The sequence below is a fragment of the Chiloscyllium plagiosum genome, unplaced genomic scaffold (genome assembly GCF_037043375.1).
Source record: "Chiloscyllium plagiosum isolate Xiang-an unplaced genomic scaffold, Cpla_swu_hap1 HiC_scaffold_19, whole genome shotgun sequence".
NCBI lineage: Eukaryota > Metazoa > Chordata > Chondrichthyes > Orectolobiformes > Hemiscylliidae > Chiloscyllium > Chiloscyllium plagiosum.
In genome coordinates this window covers 32,283,554-32,304,336 of record NW_028270157.1, presented here as the reverse complement: position 1 = coordinate 32,304,336, position 20,783 = coordinate 32,283,554, and the positions used below count along the sequence as shown (strand labels likewise).

General features: G+C 41.3%; 1 long non-coding RNA gene across 2 annotated transcripts in view; it reads right to left on the bottom strand.

The window, feature by feature from the left end:
- The window catches only part of LOC148146752 (uncharacterized), a 30,091-nt gene extending 9,621 nt beyond the window's left edge, over nucleotides 1–20,470 (bottom strand). The window contains exons 1-3 of one of the 2 annotated variants that reach the window (XR_015760429.1): nucleotides 20,297–20,470; nucleotides 18,704–18,895; nucleotides 1,334–1,495 (exon numbers count right to left, since the gene is read on the bottom strand). This is a non-coding gene — a long non-coding RNA (uncharacterized LOC148146752). The remainder of the gene's footprint in view (nucleotides 1–1,333; nucleotides 1,496–18,703; nucleotides 18,896–20,296) is intronic. The other variant, XR_015760428.1, reaches the window with a different exon arrangement.
- Nucleotides 20,471–20,783: the final 313 nt, after the last annotated feature.

Genomic DNA, 20,783 nt, shown 5'->3' with positions numbered 1-20,783 from the left:
TCTCTCTCTCACTGTGTCAAGGCGTCCTGGCCTGTCAGTTTAAATAAAGGAGCACTCCCTGCTCTTCTCTTGCATATTTGACCTTGACAAATTTCACAAAACTGAAGAAACCCACATATTTTTATTAATTTTCAGGTTGAGGGTGTTGCTGACTAGGCCAGCACTTATTGTCCATCCCTAATTGCCCAGAGGGGAACCAACCACATTAAGAGCCAACCATATTGCTGTGGGTCTGGAGTCACATGTAAACTCGATTAGGTAAAGATGGCAGTTTCCTCCCCTAAAGGGCATTAGTGAACCAGATGGGTTTTTCCAACAATTGATAATGGATTCATAGTCATCATTAGACTCTTAGTTCTACATTGTGCTGATTGCTAATGAATTCTGGATTAATTTCTGAGTTAGCTGCCACTTGAATAGTTTAATCACTTATCTGACAGTTGTATATGGGTTTCCTGTTTGCACTTGGGTGACACTTGGAAGAAGATGGGGTCATGTTGGGTTCCTGACTCACTGCCATTTTTCAAAGCTTTAACATCCTCTCATCCCTGAATGTACCAGACACAAGATCCATCTTCCTTAGGATGTTAAAATCCTGCACAATATTTGACACCAATGAGCTTTCGGCTGGATCTCAAAGGTAAAATCGTAGAATGATTTAATTAGAGAACTACTGGAGGCCATTTGGCCTATCATGTCCCTGCTATATTTAACCACTCTTATCTCTGTCCACTCTATGCCCATAGCACAGTTCAAGTGCTTACCCAGTAGTCTTTTGAAGGCAACAATTTAATCTACATCCACCATTTTCTTAGGCCATTGATTTATGAATGTTCGACTTACAAGCGCTCATACTTATGAACGCAGGGGTGCAATTTTAAAGATCCAATATACAGACGTTTCCTGTACTTACAAGCAGCTAATTTATATCGTCCTACATTCTGTATTGATTTTTGTACAAATTGACTTGTGAGTGGACTCAGGAACAGAAGCTGTCTGCAATTCAGGGGCTATCTATATAAAAAAATAAACAAATCTTACTAAATACTTTCAAAATTATTCTCAGCAGCTTCCCTCATCCTTCCTGTTTCATCTGGCATGCTATTCTGCCTTGGCACCTCTATGTTGACTCTAACAGGGTGACCATTGTGCCCACTCTGTCATGGTTACCAACTGTGTGGAAAATAAACAAGGGATGCTCCACTCAAGCTGCAGGGTTGGGGAGGTGATAAACATATAATCAAAAATGTAAATGTGGCAATATCGGAGAAGTAAGAATACAGTGGAATTAAACTTAAACGTATAACAAAAAAAGTTAAAACTAGCAACTCACCAAGACTCCTTTGATGGCACCTTACATGGTGGACAAGTAGGCTTTTAGCACACTTGCCTTCATTGCTCAGACCTTTGACTATAGGAGTTGGAATATCATGTTGAGGTTGTACAGGACATTGGTGAGGCCTCTTCTGGAGTACTGTGTCCAGTTCTGGTCGCCCTGCAATAGGAAGGATATTGTTAAATTGGAGAGGGTTCAGAAATGATTTACCAAATTGTTGCTAGGAGTGGAAGGTTTGAGTTATAAAAATAAGCTGGATGGGCATAAGAAGTTGAGGGGTGACCTTTTGAAGTCTATAAAATCACGAGGGACATAGATAAGGTGAATAGCTCAGGGTGGGGGAGTTCAAAACTAGGGGGTATATTTTCAAGGTGCAAGGAGAAAGATTTAAAAACAACATAAGGACAACATTTGTACACAGAGTGTGGTTAGTGTGTGGGATGACCTGCCAGAGGAAGCGATAGTTGCAGGTACAACCATCACTTCCTCTGGCAATTCATTCCACACACTAACCCCACTCTGTGAAAAAAAATTATATTTAAAAGCCATTTGAATAATTTTATGAACAGGAAATGTTTGGAGGGATATGGACCAGGAGAGGCAGATGGGACTAATTTATTTTGGGGACATGGACTAGTTGGACTGAAGGGTCTGTTTCCGTGCTGTGTGAACCTATGACTCTATCACTGAGAAGGACAAAGGCAGCAGTTGCATGGGAATACCATCACCTGTAAATTCCCTTCCAGGTTACAAACCAGCCTGATTTAGAATTACATCAGCTTCCTTCCATGTGGCTCGGTCAAAATCCTTTCTTAATAGCACTCTGTCTGCTTGGCCACTATTCAAGAGAAGCTAAGCACTGAAATCCTGGAGCTGAGAGAACAGCATGACCCAGGATGATATAGAAAACAATCATAATCTGCCATCTTCAGCTTGTCAACTGCAATACTGAGCAACTTAACAGGCTGCTGACAGGCGTCACACTAGTCCATAGCATATCCTGCCCAACATCCAGTCTGTGCTACTGCTTAAGGGGAGCAAATATCCCAGTAAGGATAAAAGATGTTGTGAATAAAAAGGTTTAGCAAAATCTCTACTAGGCAATATGTTTTTTTCAAAACTCTTGTAGTTCACCCTATTCTTCCGACCTCCACCACATCCCCTTCCTGTAGTGCTGCAAGTTGAGAAGACCCAAAACCCATGCTAAATCCATCAGGCCTGCTGGAAACATACCACACTGCATCCTACTCACCTCACATTCTCTTCACACCCAACCCCAACCCTACCCAGAGCAGGGCTACAACCATCACCTCCACCTCACCTTTTCCCAGGTTCAAAGTTACATTCTTCCCCACCCCATTCCCAGGCTCACAGCTGTAATGTTTCCAACATCAGACTACAACATTGGCCAGACAGCCCTCCAACACAGCCTTTGCCAAGTTCAGTGCTATCAATGCTCCCCCTCATCCAGACTCAGGGCTGTCACCACCTCATTTCCAATAATCTCAGGGCTCACCATCTTCTTCTGTGTCCTCATTTACCCCAGGCTGGGGTCTTATCCTTTCTTGTATTCCCTCCCCCTCTCCCATGTTCAGGTCTTAAACTCTTCTTCCCTTCCTTCTTCCCTCCACTCAAGGCTTGGGGCTCACTCCACCACCACAACCACCTTGTCACTTGATTTCCAGTGCTTTCCATTGAAGTTTGCTGAGTGTCTTAACAGAAAACAAATATTTGAAATTAGTATGGTTAGAGCAGTGTGTAATTTCAATTTAGAGCTATCAACTTCAATGGATGACTATTAGATGTCAATAAATGACTGAATGAACATTTTGGAATGCAGATCATCACAAATGAGTGTGATTAAATGCTATTGAGCACAGGACAATGTCAAATGTTTCTGATAGGGATCCTGTATATCTTTATAACCTACTTTTCAACTTGATATTCTTGAATATACTCTTGAATCTCTCTGTTCCAATATCACTTTTAAAATTGTGTCCCCTATTTTATATTGGCTTTATTTATTCTTCCCATAAAAAAGTATCAGTTCATATTTCTTTGTGGTCACTGTACAAAACATCAACCATACAATTCTAATTAATCTCATTCAAAGACTCAAAAGAAAATTGCCTTTAACAATAGTTGCTGACTTCCCTTAGAAAATCCACTGTTGAACAGTGCTAATCTCTCCTGGACTATCATTTCCAAATGGTTTCACATTACTGAGGTTAGACTAACTGGTTTGTAATTGCTAGATTTACCACATTTGTTTTGGAAGAAGGTGTAATATTTTCAATTCTTCAGTCCTCTGGCACCACCTTGTATCTAAAGAGGACAGAATATTATGGGCAGTCCCTTCACAATTTTAATTGTTACTTCTTTCAATAACCAGAGATGCATACCATCTGGTCCTGGGAACTTCTCTGCTCTCGGTTCTGCCAGTTGTTCTAATACATTATTTTTATCAGTTTTAGACTACCCAGTATCATGCCTACCTCTTCTTTCATTATTACAATAGCAGCACTTCCTTTCTTGGTAAGACCGATGCAAACTACACATCAGTATCTCAGCCATGCACTTCTGCCTCCATGCATTAATCTCCAAGTTGGTCCCTCAATGGCTTCATCTTTCTCTTATTCCCATTTTAATTCTTTATCCCTGGAGAAAATATCAGGATTCCTTTTTATGGTAACTACCAGTCTCTTCTTATGGTCCCTGATTGCCTCTCATTTCTTTTTTCAGTTTGACTCTCAGCCCGGTTCTTGCTGTTGTGATCAAACTGACATTAGTCACAGGCACCCTTTTCTGCTCAAGTCTATCTTTTTCATCAGTCACAGAGCCCTAGTTTTGATTGCCTTGCTGTTCTCCTTCATGAGAATGCATCTTGCCTGTATCCAAACATTTCCTCTTTAAAGGCAGATATAAAGGAAGAATTTATAGCATCATGAATCACTTCATTCTAAATTCCCTTGTTCTTTTGCTTTTATTTGTGTTATGCAGGGATTCCAATCTTATTGCTTCCTTGGTGTTGTCCAATTTCATGAATGAACACTTCAACCATGAAATAACACCTTTAATTTGAATGGTATTTGCTCACACAAATAAGAGAATGTTTGGTTATTCCTGGAGAAGAAATAAAGTTACTGAGCCAGGAGAACACTGAATGGCCACTAACTGAAGAATTGTTAGCAAACATTTTAACCCTATACTTATGGAATGTTCATTCTAATTTTTTTTAAAAAACCTTGCAACTTCTGAATAGTTTTCTTGGCACTTTTCAAAATCTGATTGGTATAGTTTCATTGTTAGTGGCAGTTATTGAAATAATCTGTGGCAATTTGTATATGAGCTCCTTTGCATATAGTTGTCATATACAGTTAATTCTTTCATCTTGCGATGGCTGTGTTCTTGTGCATTATCGAAAAATTGCACTTTCAAAACAGCGCTTTGAAGTGTTGGTGCAGCAATTGAGTTACAGCCAACACACCTTATCAAATTTTGCACTTTAGAAACAGCATTGCCAATTCATCAATCACGTTACAGTGAATTCATGTTGACGAAATACACATTACAGCCAAACGACCTGTACATTTGATGCTACAAATTGCAGCAACACTTAATTTCAGCCTCAATTTGATGTTTCAAGTTTAAATTGAATTAAATTTGAGAAAAAAATTAGATTAAAAAAGTAACATGTTGAGTTTTGCTGAAAAAGACATGTTTTTTCAAAATGCTTTGCCTTGCATTTGTTTGCAAGATATACTAAAGCACAAAAGGAGAGAACTGATTTGATGACAAGTGGATTCTGACAGGCAGAGGTTTTGCAGAGGCAATCAGACCACTTGCCATCTATCAGCACTCTCTCCTCACACAGTAAAAGTGTTGTTTTCCCTTTATTTTGGTATGTCTTGTAAATTGTGCTGATGTGTGTGAGACAAAAAGCAACAAAATGTCTTTTTCCAAGTTCTGTACTACCAAACAAATATTTATATAGGAATCACAGTAGATAAAGTCACTGCAGTCCCAAAAGGATACTCTCCCATTAGTAAGAGACAACTATTGGTAAGTTTAACATGCGGGTCAATACATCTCAGGCAAAGTTGAGAAGGCTGGAACTTCATGGTAACTGCAGCCAACATAAGAATTGACCCACACTATTGGTGTCACTCTAGATCAGAGACCTACTATACAGCTAACCGAGTCACCTTTTGTTTGTATTTACTGCTGGTCAGAAGGTGCACTTTAACTGACTGGAAATAGATTGCATCAGCACTATATTTCCATCTCTCTTGAAATGCTGGTAAGTTTCTGCATCTCTATTACTGATTCTAAGCAGTTCTCCAAGGATAGTAAGGGCACTGGAGGAATGTTCAGCAATTATCTTGGTGGTTGAATTATTGCTGATTTGTCAATAGGTAAAGAATCCAGGGACGGTACTTTTGTGATCTTTTAGAACTGACGCTGAAGTAGATCAGATAGCACAGAAACGAGAAAAAATACAATGGGAGACATTTCAGAGAGATTAGGATGTAGGGTAGAGGTGTTATAGTAATCAATTAAAAGAGAAATGAAAATGATAGGAGAAGAAAAATAAGGCAGATAGAAAACTTAACAGCAAAAGAAGCAAGACAGAATGTCAGATAAGTAGAATCAGCAGATAGGAAAGACATTTCATACAGTACATGCTTTTGCTTTTAGCACTTACAATGGATGACTACAATACAAACTGACATATCTTTAAAGGGCTTGATTAAACAATGATAATGTTAGTTTAACTTTACTGTCTAAGTCATATGATCCTTTAAACACGATAGGTTTTATTGAATGTATACTAAAAACCACGATTTAACCTTGTGGTAAAAATATAAAAGGACAAATCTTTGCTGCTTTTCTTGGAAATTAGATGTAAAAGTGGTTGCAGTGCATAGAAAAACTAAAACGGAACAGTAAACCTTGACTTGTCCAGGGTACCTTGTAATACTTTATAAAAAAAACATAGAAAATATTGAATAACTGAATTAGCTTTATTGTAAACATGTACTTGTGTATAATGAATACAATGAAAAGTTTATAGTCGCCACATCACAGCACCATCTTAGCTACAAAATATCTAGGTACAGATACTTAAGATTGAATTCTTAGGAAACAAAAAATAATTAGAAATATAAAGAAATAAATTGTCCAGCATTATAGATCAAAGAAATAAACTTGAAAAATAAAGATGTAAAAAAGAGTCAAAATAGGAGCAGAGGTGACCTATTCTGCCCTTTGGTCCTGCTCTGCTGTGCATTACATAGTTAATCATTCAACTCAGTAACCTGTTCCAGTTACTCCCCATATCGTTTGATCCCTTTAGCCCCAAGTACTCTAACTCTTTCTTGAAATCGTACAATGTTTGTGGCCTTAGCTGCTTTATGTGGTAACAAATTCACAGGCTCATGCTCTAGGTGAATACATTTCTCCTCATCTCAGACTTAAATGGTTAATTCTGTATCCTTAGTTTGTGACCCCTGATTCTGAACTTCTCCGTCATTGGGAACAATCTTCCTGCATCTAGCCTGTCTTGACCTGTTTGAGTTTTATAGGTTTCCATGAGATCCCCCTCATTCTTCTGAACAGCAATAAAATCCTAACTGGTTCAACCTCTCCTCATACATAAGTCCTGCCATGCCAGGAATCAATCTAGTTTGCCATTCCTTTCCTTTGAGAGAAAGTGAGGACTGCAGATGCTGGAGATCAGAGCTGAAAATGTGTAGCTGGAAAAGCGCAACAGGTCAGGCAGCATCCAAGGAACAAGAGAATCGATGTTTCGGGCATAATCCCTTCTTCAGGATTCCTGAAGAAGGGCTTATGCCCGAAATGTCGATTCTCTTGTTCCTTGGATGCTGCCTGACCTGCTGCGCTTTTCCAGCAAACACATTTTCAGCTCATTTCTTTCCTTTAGTCATATAGGGATCTGAGCAGTGTGAACTATGGTGAGATCTGTGACAGAAGCAGGTGAGAAGTCCAGAGAAAGCTTTCTTGAGAGCATCTTGAACATGGAGCATTTTGCTCCATCCTTCTGCTTTTAATGAACAGTGAGGTGAGTGTTTTGCCAGGCACTAGTCAGCTGCCATTTAAGGGAAATTATGATTTGCCAAATGCCTTGTTAATAAGAACATAATGTGGAGGTGCCAACGTTGGACTGGGTGGACAAAGTCAGAAACCACATGACACCAGGTTATAGTCCAACAGGTTTATTTGAAATTGCAAGCTTTCAGAGCATTGTCCCTTTCTATGGGCAGAGAGATCAAGGACAGAGGGATCAAAAGATCATGCAAATAGTGTGAGCTGAGTATCAGATAATAAATCTGTGCAGGTATCAATGGTGTTACACAATGTGAGTAAAGTGTCAACAGCTGAATAACAAGCGAAGGAATTACCTATAATGAGGCAGAGAGTTAATTATATAAAAAAAAGTAAGGTGGTGCTGGAGACAAACCAAATGACTGGCATAACATGGACCAAAAACAGAAGCTGCTGGAAAAGCTCAGCTGGTCCGACGGCATCTGTGAAGAAAAAAACAGAGGAAGGGTCACTGGAGCCGAAATGTTAATTCTGAATTTTCTTCACAGGTGTCACCAGACTGCTGAGCAGCCACCATGCTTCCCCCCACCCCACCCCCCATCCCCAGCAACTCCTGATCCTGATTTACAGCATCTGCAGTTTTTTTTATTTTTATTTGACTGGAATAACATGGTAAGTATAAGAGTTGCATGCTGACGATCTAACCAAAGTAATAAGTAATCCAAAACTATACAATCTAATTAAGGTAGAGAGATCATAACAATTTATCAAGGTGATGGTGTGAAAACAGGAGAGTAAGGAAGATTTTACAGAATCAGAACCGTGTTAGGGTGTTCCATGTAGCGCAACATGAACCCAAAATCACGGTTGAGGTCATCTTCATGGGAACGGAACTTGGCTATTAGTTTCTGTTCAGTGATTCTGCATTGTTGCATATCTTGAAGGCTGCTTTGGAAGATCAGAAGTTGAACGTCGTTGACAACTGAAGTGTTCACCCACTAAGAGCCAATGTATCTGTCTGGTGATTGTTGCATCGTATCCATTCATCCATTGTTGTTGCATCTGCATGGTCTCGCCAATATTCCATGCCTTGGGGCATCTTTGCCTGCAGCATATGAAGTAGACAACTTTGGCTGAGTTACATGAGTATCTGCTGTGTACACGGTGGATGGTGTTCCCACGTGTGATGGTAGTATCCATGTCAATAATCTGACAGGTTTTGCAGAGATGTGTGGTGTTGTGGTAAATGTTCTCCTGAAAGCTGGGTGGTTTGCTGTGAACTATGGTCTGTTTGAAGTTTGACAGTTGTTTGAAGGTAAGAAATGTAGGCCTAGGGATGATCTTGGTGAGATGTTCATCATCATTGATGACATGTTGGAAGTTGTAAAGAACGTAGCAAAGACTCTCCATTCTGGAAAAGTACTAAACGCTGAAGGGTAACCTATCGGTCCTAAAGATTTTGAAGGATGCCCTCACAAGAATGGGATATGATACTCAACTCATCGATCACCGGTTCTGACATGCCACGGCAAAATCCTGCAATGACCTCCTCAGAAGATAGACTCAGGATATGACTTATAGAGTACCCTTCATCATGGGGGCTGCAGGCTGGGGTGAAGTTGGGATGACAGTTGTGAAGGAGGGGGATCAACTCTATCTGACAGGGAGGACATTGTAAAGCATGGCTGAGAAGAGATTTATGTTAGACGGGGTCCATCCCCAGTCAGAAACCACACTGGTTTTAATGAGGCAACAGTGGAGGACCACTGCTGGTATGGCCCCCTCAACTGTCTTGGGGCAACGGTGGACAGGTGCAGGCTTACATAGACAGGTTGAGTGGGGACCTGGAGAGGTGTGATGTCTATGGAGTTCATGAGAGAGGGCTACCAGAAGGACATGTGAATATTTACGGGCTCTTCATTGTGTAGAAACAGAGGGAAGAAGGTACTGACTGAGAAGCACTCACTGTCACCTTCCATTGTGCTGGAAATTGAAAGTAATGGGAGCACATTCAGAGTGAGTGAGTATATTGATTTGACCTGTAGGGGAGTGGGCTTCAGGACTTATCATTTTGAGGACCTTTATAGGGAAACAACATTACATACAGATCCACGTACTGCACAGGATACAGACCTGCAAGGTCACTAATCCCTGGTCATCCTAATGTGCTCCCTGTTTACTGTGTACCTCCCTATCCCAGGTATCACTGATCAACTCATTCATAGAAACACCTTTGCACGTGTTGGCCAAGGAAAGTATAGGGATGTTGTGAGACAAGAACAGTGATGTCAGCAGGACACATCACCCAGTAAACACACTGTTCCTCTAGCTTCTAAATGCTGTAGCAGGCTTTCAACACCGCCAACAATCTGTATATTGCATATTCTGGATGGACATTAGACTGATACAGTCACATGCAGAGAGACCATGTACAGTCTTGTCGCATTAACGGTCCACACAGTGCCATAGAAAAGCTATGCCACCACAGTGCTGCCAATAAGTTTTCTTCTTCCTCTCCCTCCTACTACATGGTTTTAGTGTATTTCCTGCTTCCACTGCTTGTTTGCAGAGAGCTTGTTTGACTGTGGGGGCTGCTGGTCCTGGAGATCTGGTGGGGTGACCTTGGGGAGCAAGGTCCGTGGTTGTGGTGGCTATGTTAGCAGTATATGCAAGACCCAAGAGAGAGAAGATATCATGGGCAAGAGTCATTAGTGTTATGCATTTAATGACTTTGAGAGTTGGATCAATATGACAGTTGCAGTGCAATGATAACTGTTACTTACTCAGCTGGTGGGACATGGATGTCTTAGCATCCCCATAGAAGCGCACTGGGCCTTTTCCTGTGAGGAATAGGATTCACTGTTCACATTCACACCTCTACTAATCTTTTGTTAGTTTTGAGAAATGGATTGAAAGGAAAGGAAATTCAGATACAGGCTGGTAAAGCCATATTGTGATTCTGGTGAAGGTCAATTTTACTTCAATATCTTTTGCAACAAATGGATCATCAATAAATGACACATATTATTCTTTCTGGTGTAACATAGTGGAGAGGTGATTAGTTACTTCTGAGCTGATGGTAGTTAGTTGCTGATGATTTTTCCTAATTTCAACAATGCAGAATTTAAGTTATTATTAGGTTAAACAAAGGTGAAAAAAAGGATAAAGAAACTTCAATGAAGCAGCTGAGAAAAGGCAGAGAGTATTTATGCAGGAAGGTCGTGTGGGTATTCTTGATACGGCAATCAGTGATAGATAACTTTGAATCATGGGTCATATAGAGAGAAGGGAAGAACAACTTTTTAAATGGATAATTTATAAACATCAAACAAGATTGGAGATGTTAAGTTGTTGCATACTGTTGATTGTGGTGTTTATACAATCTAAATATTTAACCTGGAGCAAATATTCATCCATCACAGTGCTTCTTTTGTATGAATAATCATACCGTATCGACATTCTAACCCACCTTCTCCAACCACTATCTCTCCTTTGTGCAGAAATATCCTTGTTAATCTTTGTAACGTGCCCAAATTCTGTAACGTATTAATAAGGACTCCTCAATGACATAGATTTGGGCTAAGCATTAAGGTGCAAGTCTCTCTAACAATTTAACAGGTTGAATTGGTTTCTGTAGTATTGATTCATGAAGAGGTTAGTTCAATTTACAGAGGAGAAACTGGAAAGGACACATTTCTATGTGAAAGAAAGGCCAAGTGTTCTTTATCATCCACATATCCTCCTCTGTATCCAATTATTTGCTACTGGTTCAATTTTTCTTAACCTTTTCCTTAACCTAATTTACAGATCTTCAGGGGGCGCCTGTGTGGAGTGGGAGATGTAAGCAATTATTTCAGGATGCTTATTTCACTGAAAGGAAATGTGTCTTTGCTGATTTCAGATAGATGTTTTTACACTGATAGTTTTGTGTTTTTTGTGAGTCTTGGAAATTACTGGCACTTTCCTTTGCCAGTGCAAGTGTACTGGAGTGGAACTTTTCCCTGCTGAAATCAGAGGAGGTTGACCCTATCAGCAATTCCACAGTCAGCTAATTTCAATAAGACTGCTGGGACAAAGGTGGGAGACTCACATGAAGAAGTGTTAGGATAGGGCAGAGAAAAACTCACATAGTCACGGGGGATGTGCATAGTGACAGAATCGAATTATGCTTTTGTAAGTAGTGTAATAAATCAGGGGAATATTTGATGCATGGACTGCATGAATTTATTTGCAAGAAGCTGTGCCTGTCATCACAAATCAATTGCATGTGTAGAGAATATTTCATATAATGATGGGGGCTCACATTGAACACACATATTGGCATATTGGTGCAATCAATAATGTTGCTCCCCCTGGGAACATCCAGCAAATCTTTAGAATGTGATGGCCCCTCAGTCACCTGTGCATCTGTGCTATTGTTATGTACAAAATGAGCTACTCTGGCAAAGCGAGAGGTAATAACCTGCTTTCTAAAGGAAGACAGAGCAAATTGATATAGGTGCAACAAAAATCTCCTGTGGCTCCTTGAAATGATCTTGTGGTGTAAAGGTTGAAAACTAACTGTGGTCACTTCCTGTGTACATTAGTTGATGATGTGACTGGCAATGAAGCTCCTTCAATACCCACATGCAGCCTCCTGAGACAGAAGGACTGCGACAATTTTCGGAAACCCTGGGTCAGTGTGTTCTGCCGGTTGGGTCATACTAGGATGCTTTTGCTCCCCATCGTGCCTGCTTAATCCAGTTTGCCTTACAGGCATGTAATACTTCTTTTCCTGCAGCGTATAGATTAAGTAAAGCAGGAATCCCATTGGGATGCCCAGTGTGCAACCCTCAGTATCCTAGCTCAGTAATTGTGTTGAAGTAGAATATTTCCCAGAAATAAAGAAGAATGTATGGAAAGGTATCTTGCATTTTAGATTTATACAATACCTGTATAATACCAATATATGTTCTGTTAGATGCGTTCAATGAGATCATACTTATCTCTGAGACAGAAGATGGTTCAAGTCCCATTCCAAAGGCCTAAGCACAAAATCTAGCTGGACACTTCACTGCAATACTAAAGGAACTCTGCACTGTCAATGGTGATATATCTCAGAAACATTAAGCAAAGTCTTGTGACATCTTAACTGGGTGTTAAAAACAACCTATTAGCTGGATCTTATTGTTTAGTTAAGTCCAAGTGACATTGAATTTTTTGAAGGATTGTCGCATGAAGCATCTTGAGTTTTCTTCCTGAATCTTGCCAAACTTGCCTCATTAATTACCTACCCCAACTGTGTAGCATCCCTCTCATCCAATTCTCACCCCTCCTTCCTGTTGTTGCTGGAACAATTCACCACTGGATATCCACCCAAAGACTGGCATCGCTAACATCTGTGTCATTTTTGAAAGTGTCCATCTGGATATGTACTGACATTCTGAAGTTGTCCAGCAGGATATGAACACGGTGGAGAAGGGGAAGATGGCACCGTAATTCTCTGACAGGAACCTGAGGTCCTGGTCGAGGAAGTGGTCCAGAAAGAAGCGATCCTCTTTCTGGAGGACCACCAGAGAAGGCTGTATCCCAGACTCTGTCAACCTGGTTTGAAGTCTCCACTTGGATTAGCGCTATCTCCAGGATGTGAAGAATTGGCCAGCAATGCAGAAAGAAGGTCCATGACGTTCTTCAATCTGCCAGGATAAATACCACATTCTTCTTTCTGCGAGATCACACATACTCTGTCTCTGCTACTGCACCCACCTTTCAACAAAACTGCCACTCTTGCTCTTGCCTGCACCATCTTCCCTCACTCACTGTCTCCCTTGCACACCAGTAATCCTGCATGCCCTCTCTGTCTCCTCACTACCTCAGGACAATTCACCTTTCACCCACCTGCATCAAGACTAACAACAAGGCCACCCACTTTCATTCACTCAATTTGAGGAGAGGACAGCCCATAACAGAGCAGAGAGAACCTGTATGGGTGGGGAAAGTGCCTAACATTCAGCTCATCACATTCTATGAAGAAAGAATCCTGTTCCTCTGCTGTGGGGATACCAATTTGTTCATGGATAAGTACCACTCTTCATTCCATTGCAACAGTAACCCCACCATCACTTTCATTTGTTGCACACCACTTCTAACCACTATCCAGGCTTCCTTCTTTCTGCGATATCTTGTAAGTACCACCAGCATCACTATGACTTCTGCAAAGAAATACCAGCTTGCCCCAGATTCTACCGCTGAGGATGACAGTATTTGAAACCATTAACAACTTAACAAATTTCTTCTGAACTGATGCCAATGCATTTACGTTCTTTCTTAACTTAGTAGACCAAAATAAATAAAGAACAAAGAACAAAGAAAATTTACAGCCCAGAAACAGGCCCTTCGGCCCTCCAAGCCTGAGCCAATCCAAGTGTATGATCTAAACCTGTCACCCAATTCCTAAGCACCTGTATCCCTCTGCTCCCCACCTACTCATGCATCTGTCTAGACGCATCTTAAATGAAGCTACCGTGCCTGCCTCTACCACCCCTGCTGGCATTGCGTTCCAGATGCCCACCACCCTCTGTGTAATGTACTTGCCACGTGTATCCCCCTTAAATTTTCCCCCTCTCACCTTGAAAGCGTGACCTCTCGTTATGGAATCCTTCATCCTGGGAAAAAGCTTGTCTTTATATACCCTTCATTATTTTGTAAACATCAATCAGGTCCTCCCTCAATCTCCTTTTATCTAATGAAAATAAACCTAACCTACTCAACCTCTCTTCATAACTACAACCTTCCATACCTGGCAACATCTTCATAAACCTTCTCTGTACTCTCTCCAAAGCGTGCACATGCTTTTGGTAATGTGGCGACCAGAACCGTACACAGTATTCTAAATGCAGCTGGACCAATGTCTTGTACAATTTTAACATGACTTGCCAGCTCTTATACTCAATACCCCGTTCAATGAAGGCAAGCATACTATATGCCTTCTTGACCACTCTATCTGTGCAGCAGCCTTCAGGTTACAATGGACCTGCACTCCCAGATCTCTCTGCCCATCAACTTTTCCCAAGGCTGTTCCGATCATTGTATAATGCGCTCTAGAGTTAGTCTTGCCGAAATGCATCACCTCACATTTGTCTGTATTGAAAACCATCCTCCACTTTTCCCCCTAACTCTCCAGTCTATCTATATCCTCCTGTATTCTTTGACAGTCCCTTATGTTTTCTGCTACTCCACTAATCTTTGTGTCATCTGCAAACTTGCTGATCATACCAACAGTACCCCCTTCTAGATCATTTATGTATATACTACATTCAACAGTGACACCAACACTGCCCCCTGCGGAACACCACTGGTCACCTTTCTCCATTTTGAGAAATTCCCTTCAACTACTACTCTCTGTCTCCTGTCAGTCAAACAGTTCTTTGTCCACCTAACTAGAACACCCTGCACACCGTGTGACTTCACTTTCTCCATTAGTCTACCATGGGGAACCTTATATATATGGACTTTAGTAAGGTGGTTGATATGACATCGACAACCCTTCCTTCATCTATCAACTTGGTCACTTCCTCGAAGAACTCTATTAAGTTGGTAAGGCACGATCTCCTCAGCACAAAACCATGTTGCCTATCACTGATAAGTCCATTCCTTTCTAAGTATAACTAGATCCTATCCCTCAGCACCCTCTCCAGCAACTTTCCCACCACTGACGTCAGGCTCACTGGTCTGTAGTTACCCAGAATATCTCTACTACCCTTCTTGTACAGGGGGGCAACATGAGCAACCTTCCAGTCCTCTGGCACCTCACCTGTCATTTAAGGATGCCACAAAGATATCTGTCAGGGCCCCAGCTATTTCTTCTCTTGCCTCCCTCAGCAACCTGGGATAGATCCCATCCAGTCCTGGGGATTTGTCCACCTTAGTAGCCTCTAGCCTACCCAACACATCTTTCCTACTTATGTCAACGTGATCCAGACTAATTAAACATCTATCTCTAATCTCAAGATTCATCATGTTCCTCTCCTCAGTGAACACTGATGCAAAGTAATCATTCAGACTCTCACCCATTCTCTCAGGTTAGACATACAGCCTTTGTTCATTATCCTTTAGTGGACCAATCCTTTCTCGAGTTACCCGCTTGCTTCTTATACAAGTATAAAATGCTTTGAGATTCTCCTTAATTCTGCTTGCTAAAGCTATTTCATGACACCTTTTAGCCCGCTTGATTCCTCATTTAAGACTTGTCCTACTCTTCTGATATTCCTCCAAGGCCTGTTCTGTTCTTAGCTGCCTAGACGTTATGTACGCTTCCCATTTCCTCTTCGCTAGTCGTACAATTTCTCCTGTCATCCACGGTTCAAGAATCTTGCCCTTCCTATCCTTTGCCTTCAACGGGACATGCCTATCCTGCACTATCTTTAACCTATCTTTGAAAGCTTCCCACTTATTAAATGTAGACTTCCCTTCAAATAGCTGTGTCCAAGCCACATTTCCGTGCCTAATATTGACATAATTGTCTTGGGCCCAGTTTAGTACTCTTCCATTCAGACCACTCTCATCTTTATCTATGAGTATTCTAAAACTTACAGAATTTTGGTCACTGTTCCCAAAGAAATCCCCGACCGCAACTTCTACCACCAGTCCTGGCTCATTTCCCAACACCAGGTCCAATATGGCCCCTTCCCTTGTCGGACTATTGATATACTGCTCTAGAAAACCCTCCCGGACGCTTCTTACAAATTCTACTCCATCCAGACCTCTGACGCTAAGTGTACCCCAGTCAATGTTGGGAAAATTAAAATCTCCCATCACCACTACCCTATTGCCTCTACATCTTTCCATAATCTATTTACCTATTTGTTCTTCTACCTCGTGCTCACCGTTGGGAGGCCGGTGATACAGCCCCAACAATGTAACTGCACCCTTCTTATTTCTCAGCTCCACCCATAATGCCTCACTACTCAAGACCTCCATAGCGTCCCCCTTTAGCACAGCCGTGATATCATCCCTGACCAGCAATGCAACTCCACCCCCCTTTTACTTCCCTCCCTGTCCAGTCTGAAGCGTCTATATCCTGGAACATTTAGTTGCCAATTATCATACCCTTCCTTCAACCAAGTCTCTGTGATTGCAATAACGTCATACTCCCAGGCATCAATCCAAGCCCTAAGTTCATCTGCCTTACACACCAATTATTCAAGATGTGGTCTCATAAATGCCATGTATAAGTAAAGTATATCTAGGATTTAGATGTTTCAGAAAGAGCAGAGAAGATGGTAAAAGAGAGGAAGGTGTGGCATGGTTAGTCAAGGACAGTATTACGGTGGCAGAAAGGACATTTGAGGATGTGTCTACTCAGGTAGTATGGGCTAAGGTTAGAAACAGGAAAGGAGAGGTTACTCTGTTGGGAGTTTTCTATAGGCCTCTGAATAGTTCCAGAAATGTAGAGGAAAGGATAGCAAAGACAATTCTGGATAGGAGAATAACAGGATAGTTGTTATGGGATACTTTAACTTTCCAAATATTGACTGGAAATGCTATAGTTCATGTACTTTTTTGGGTCAGTTTTTGTCCAATGTGTGCAGGATGGTTTCCTGGCACAGTATGTAGACAGGCCAACAAGGGGCTAGGCCACACTGGATTTGGTACTGGGTAATGAACCTGGCCAAGTGTTAAATATGGAGGTAGGTGAGCACTTTGGTAATAGTGATTCGTTATGTTTACTTTAGCGATGGAAAGGGGTAGGTATATACCACAGGGCATGAGTTATTGCTGGAGCAAAAGCAATTAGGATGCAATTAGACAAGGTGCATTAAGATGCATCGGATGGGGAAAGAAACTGCAGGAGATGGGCACAATTGAAATGTGGAGCTTATTCTGGGAACAGCTACTGCATGTCCTTGACAAGTATGTACCTGTCAGGTAGGGAGGAAGTGGTTGAGTGAGGGAACCATGATTTACTAAAGAAGTTGAATCTCTTGTCAAGAGGAAGAAGAAGGCTTATGTTAGGATGAGATGTGAAGGCTCAGTTAGGATGCTTGAAAGTTACAAGTTAGCCAGGAAAGACCTAAAGAGAGAACTAAGAAAATCCAGGAGGGGTCATGAGAAGTCATTGGCAGATAGAATTAAGGAAAACCTTAAAAATTCTACAGGTATATCAGGAATAAAAGAATGACTAGAGAAAGATTAGGGCTGAAAATATGTTGCTGGAAAAGCGCAGCAGGTCAGGCAGCATCCAAGGAGCAGGAGAATCGACGTTTCGGGCATAAGCCCTTCTTCAGGAATGAGGAAAGTGTGTCCAGCAGGCTAAGATAAAAGGTAGGGAGGAGGGACTTGGGGAGGGGCGTTGGAAATGTTTTAGGTGGAAGGAGGTCAAGGTGAGGGTGATAGGCCGGAGTGGGGTGGGGGTGGAGAGGTCAGGAAGAAGATTGCAGGTTAGGAAGGCGGTGCTGAGTTCGAGGGATTTGACTGAGACAAGGTGGGGGGAGGGGAAATGAGGAAACTGGAGAAATCTGAGTTCATCCCTTGTGGTTGGAGGGTTCCTAGGCGGAAGATGAGGCGCTCTTCCTCCAACCATCATGTTGCTAAGGTCTTCGACTGACTGAACTGGCCTCACCCTGAACAACTTCTCTTTCCAATCCTCCCAGATGATTAATTTGATCATCTGAAAAAGAGCCTACAAATGATGATAACTGAATTTATATCCACTTTGTAACTAATGCAGAATCAACATATCAAACCTCTGCCAATACTGGTCAATTCATTCTACCTAAACTCTTCAGAACAGCAATGCATTAATCAATGCTCATTTGTGGTGCATGGAGTTAATGCAGTAGATCACTTTTCTGTCGAGATTCAGAATCGTCCATGCTTTATTTTTATGGGCCTCTTGATAAAACTGCCAGTTTACATTACAATCTCTTTCATTGGTGCTTCATTGTCTTTGATTTCCTATCCCAGTTAGAAACTAGCTACTCTGCAGGCTACCCCAATATAATCTCCCAACAGTATTCCATAATGCATCTTAACCTTTTTTCCTCATTTATCGAAAACAGGCACTCTAATTAATTGATCACTTGCTGACCAATATTAGCTATTAGTTAAACAGCACCTTGCATTTAAAATTTTTATCCATTTTGAAATTCCTCCATTTCGTTGTTCCTTCCAATCTCTGTAATTTCTTCCAGCCGTACAACTGGTGTGTTATGTTACAGCTAGAATGTAGAATACATAGAATAGACATGTTCATGATAACATTACGTATGGTGGACCGCGACCTGATGGTATAAAGGTCTAAATCTCCATTGTACTGCATACCTTTTCAGCATGACACACTGAGGGAAGTGTGCTGCAGTTGGTAACTGAATTGCTTTGTACTCGATCAGACATGGAAGGACCTGTATAACTAGATGCCAGCAGCTGTAACCGAAGTCTTTTGAATCTTAGAATATTCCATTATCCACATCTACAGAAATTGATATAAGTATTGCCTCACCAGGTATAAATATTCTGTGGAAAGGTAAAAAGCACAAGCTTGAATGAGGACAGAACAGAGCGACAATCCTTTGAACTAATTGCTCCCCTGCAATGCTAAGCTCTTGCATATCCCCAGTTTTAATACCTCCATCCATTGTCCTTAAAACAATAAGATAAAGGAGAAGAATTAGGCCATTTGGCTCAGCAAATCTGCTTTGCCATTTGCCTGAGATGTCTCTCAACCCCATTCTCCAGCTTGCTTCCGGTCACTCTTGATCCCCTTACTAACTAAGAGTCTGTCTATCTCTGTTTTAAATACATTCAGTCAGAAGTCACTTGACATCAGGTTATAGTCCACAGGCTTATTTAAAATCACAAGATTTTGGAGTGCTGCTCCTTCGTTAGTTGATGTTGAATACACTCAATGGCTTGGCCTCCATTGCCTTCTGCAGCAATGAGTTCCAAAGATTCCACCACTCTCTGCCTGAAGAAATTCCTCCTCATTTCAGTTCTAAAGGGTTGTCTCTCCACTCTGAGACTGTGCCTTCAGATCCTAGTCTCTCCCACGAGTGAAAGTACTCTCTCCATGCCCACTCTATCCAGGTCTCTCAGTATTCTGTCAGTTTCAATCGAATCATAGAACCATAGAATTGCTAAGGGTAAGAGCAGGCCTCCAAAGAGCTTTCCACCCAGACCCATCCCCTATCCTATCTCTGTAACCCGGCATTTCCCATGGCTAACCCACATAGCCTGCACATTCCTGGTCACTATGTGTAATTTAGCAAGGCCAATCAACTTAACCTGCAAATCTCTGAAACTTCTCTCATCCTTCTAAACTCTGAGTACAGACCCAAAATCCTCAAACACTCCTTTCATCCCTAGGATCATTCTTGTAAATCTCCTCTGGACTCCCTCTAAGGCTAGCCTATCCTTCCTTAGATATGAGGTCCAAAACTGCTCACAATATTCTAAATGCAGTCTGACCAGAGCCTTATGCAGCCTCAGCAATACATTCCTGCTTTTGTATTCGAGTCCTTCAAAATGAATGTGAACATTCCATTTGCCTTCCTAACGGCCAGTTGAACCTGCATGTCAACCTTAAGAAAATCCAAACTAGAATTCCTAAATCCCTTTGTGCTTTAGATTTCTGAAGCCTTTCCTCATTGAGAAAATAGTCCACATCTCTATTCTTCCTACCGATGTTCATAATCTTGCTGTCTAGTTATGAAATGCTTAAATTCTGGAATTTCTCCCAAAACCCCTCTATTTATTTCTCTATTTCTCTCTCTGTCTTTCTATAAAATGCTACTTAAAACCTATTTTACAACCAAGCTTTGGGTCATCTGTCTTGGTGTCTCTTTAATATCTAGTTTTGTTTAGTTGGGGTCCTCTGAAACAGTTTGCAATTTCAAAGGCGTGTACTTTGTTACCTACTTTCATCTAGCAGTGTCTGGAGTCCAGATCCATTCCACTCTTTCAATTTGATTCCCTCCACCAATCCTGACTGTACCGACTTACAGCACTGACCATGTTGCCCACTTGATTCAGTGCAAGCTCCTCATTAAGTTTATATATTTAGAGACGGCAAGCAGCTCCTGGCAACCTGGGCTTGTTGAAATATTCCGCATCTCTGACTGGATTCACTTTTAGATGAGTAGTCGTTTGACTTACTGCGTCAATAGCATTTGGTTACCTTTGAAACAGGGTTCATGCATACTTTATATGACGAAATATGATCTTGCATATAAATTCACTTCCCCAGATCTGTGAGGCTGCAAAACGATCCACAGCATGGCTACTTACTGAACAAACAACCATACCACTCAAATTATTTGGAACTACTTGCAGAAAATATTAATTCATCCACCTCATTGTTTCTATTCTCTAGAGTCCTGAGCATCCTGTGTCATTTGAAATTTCT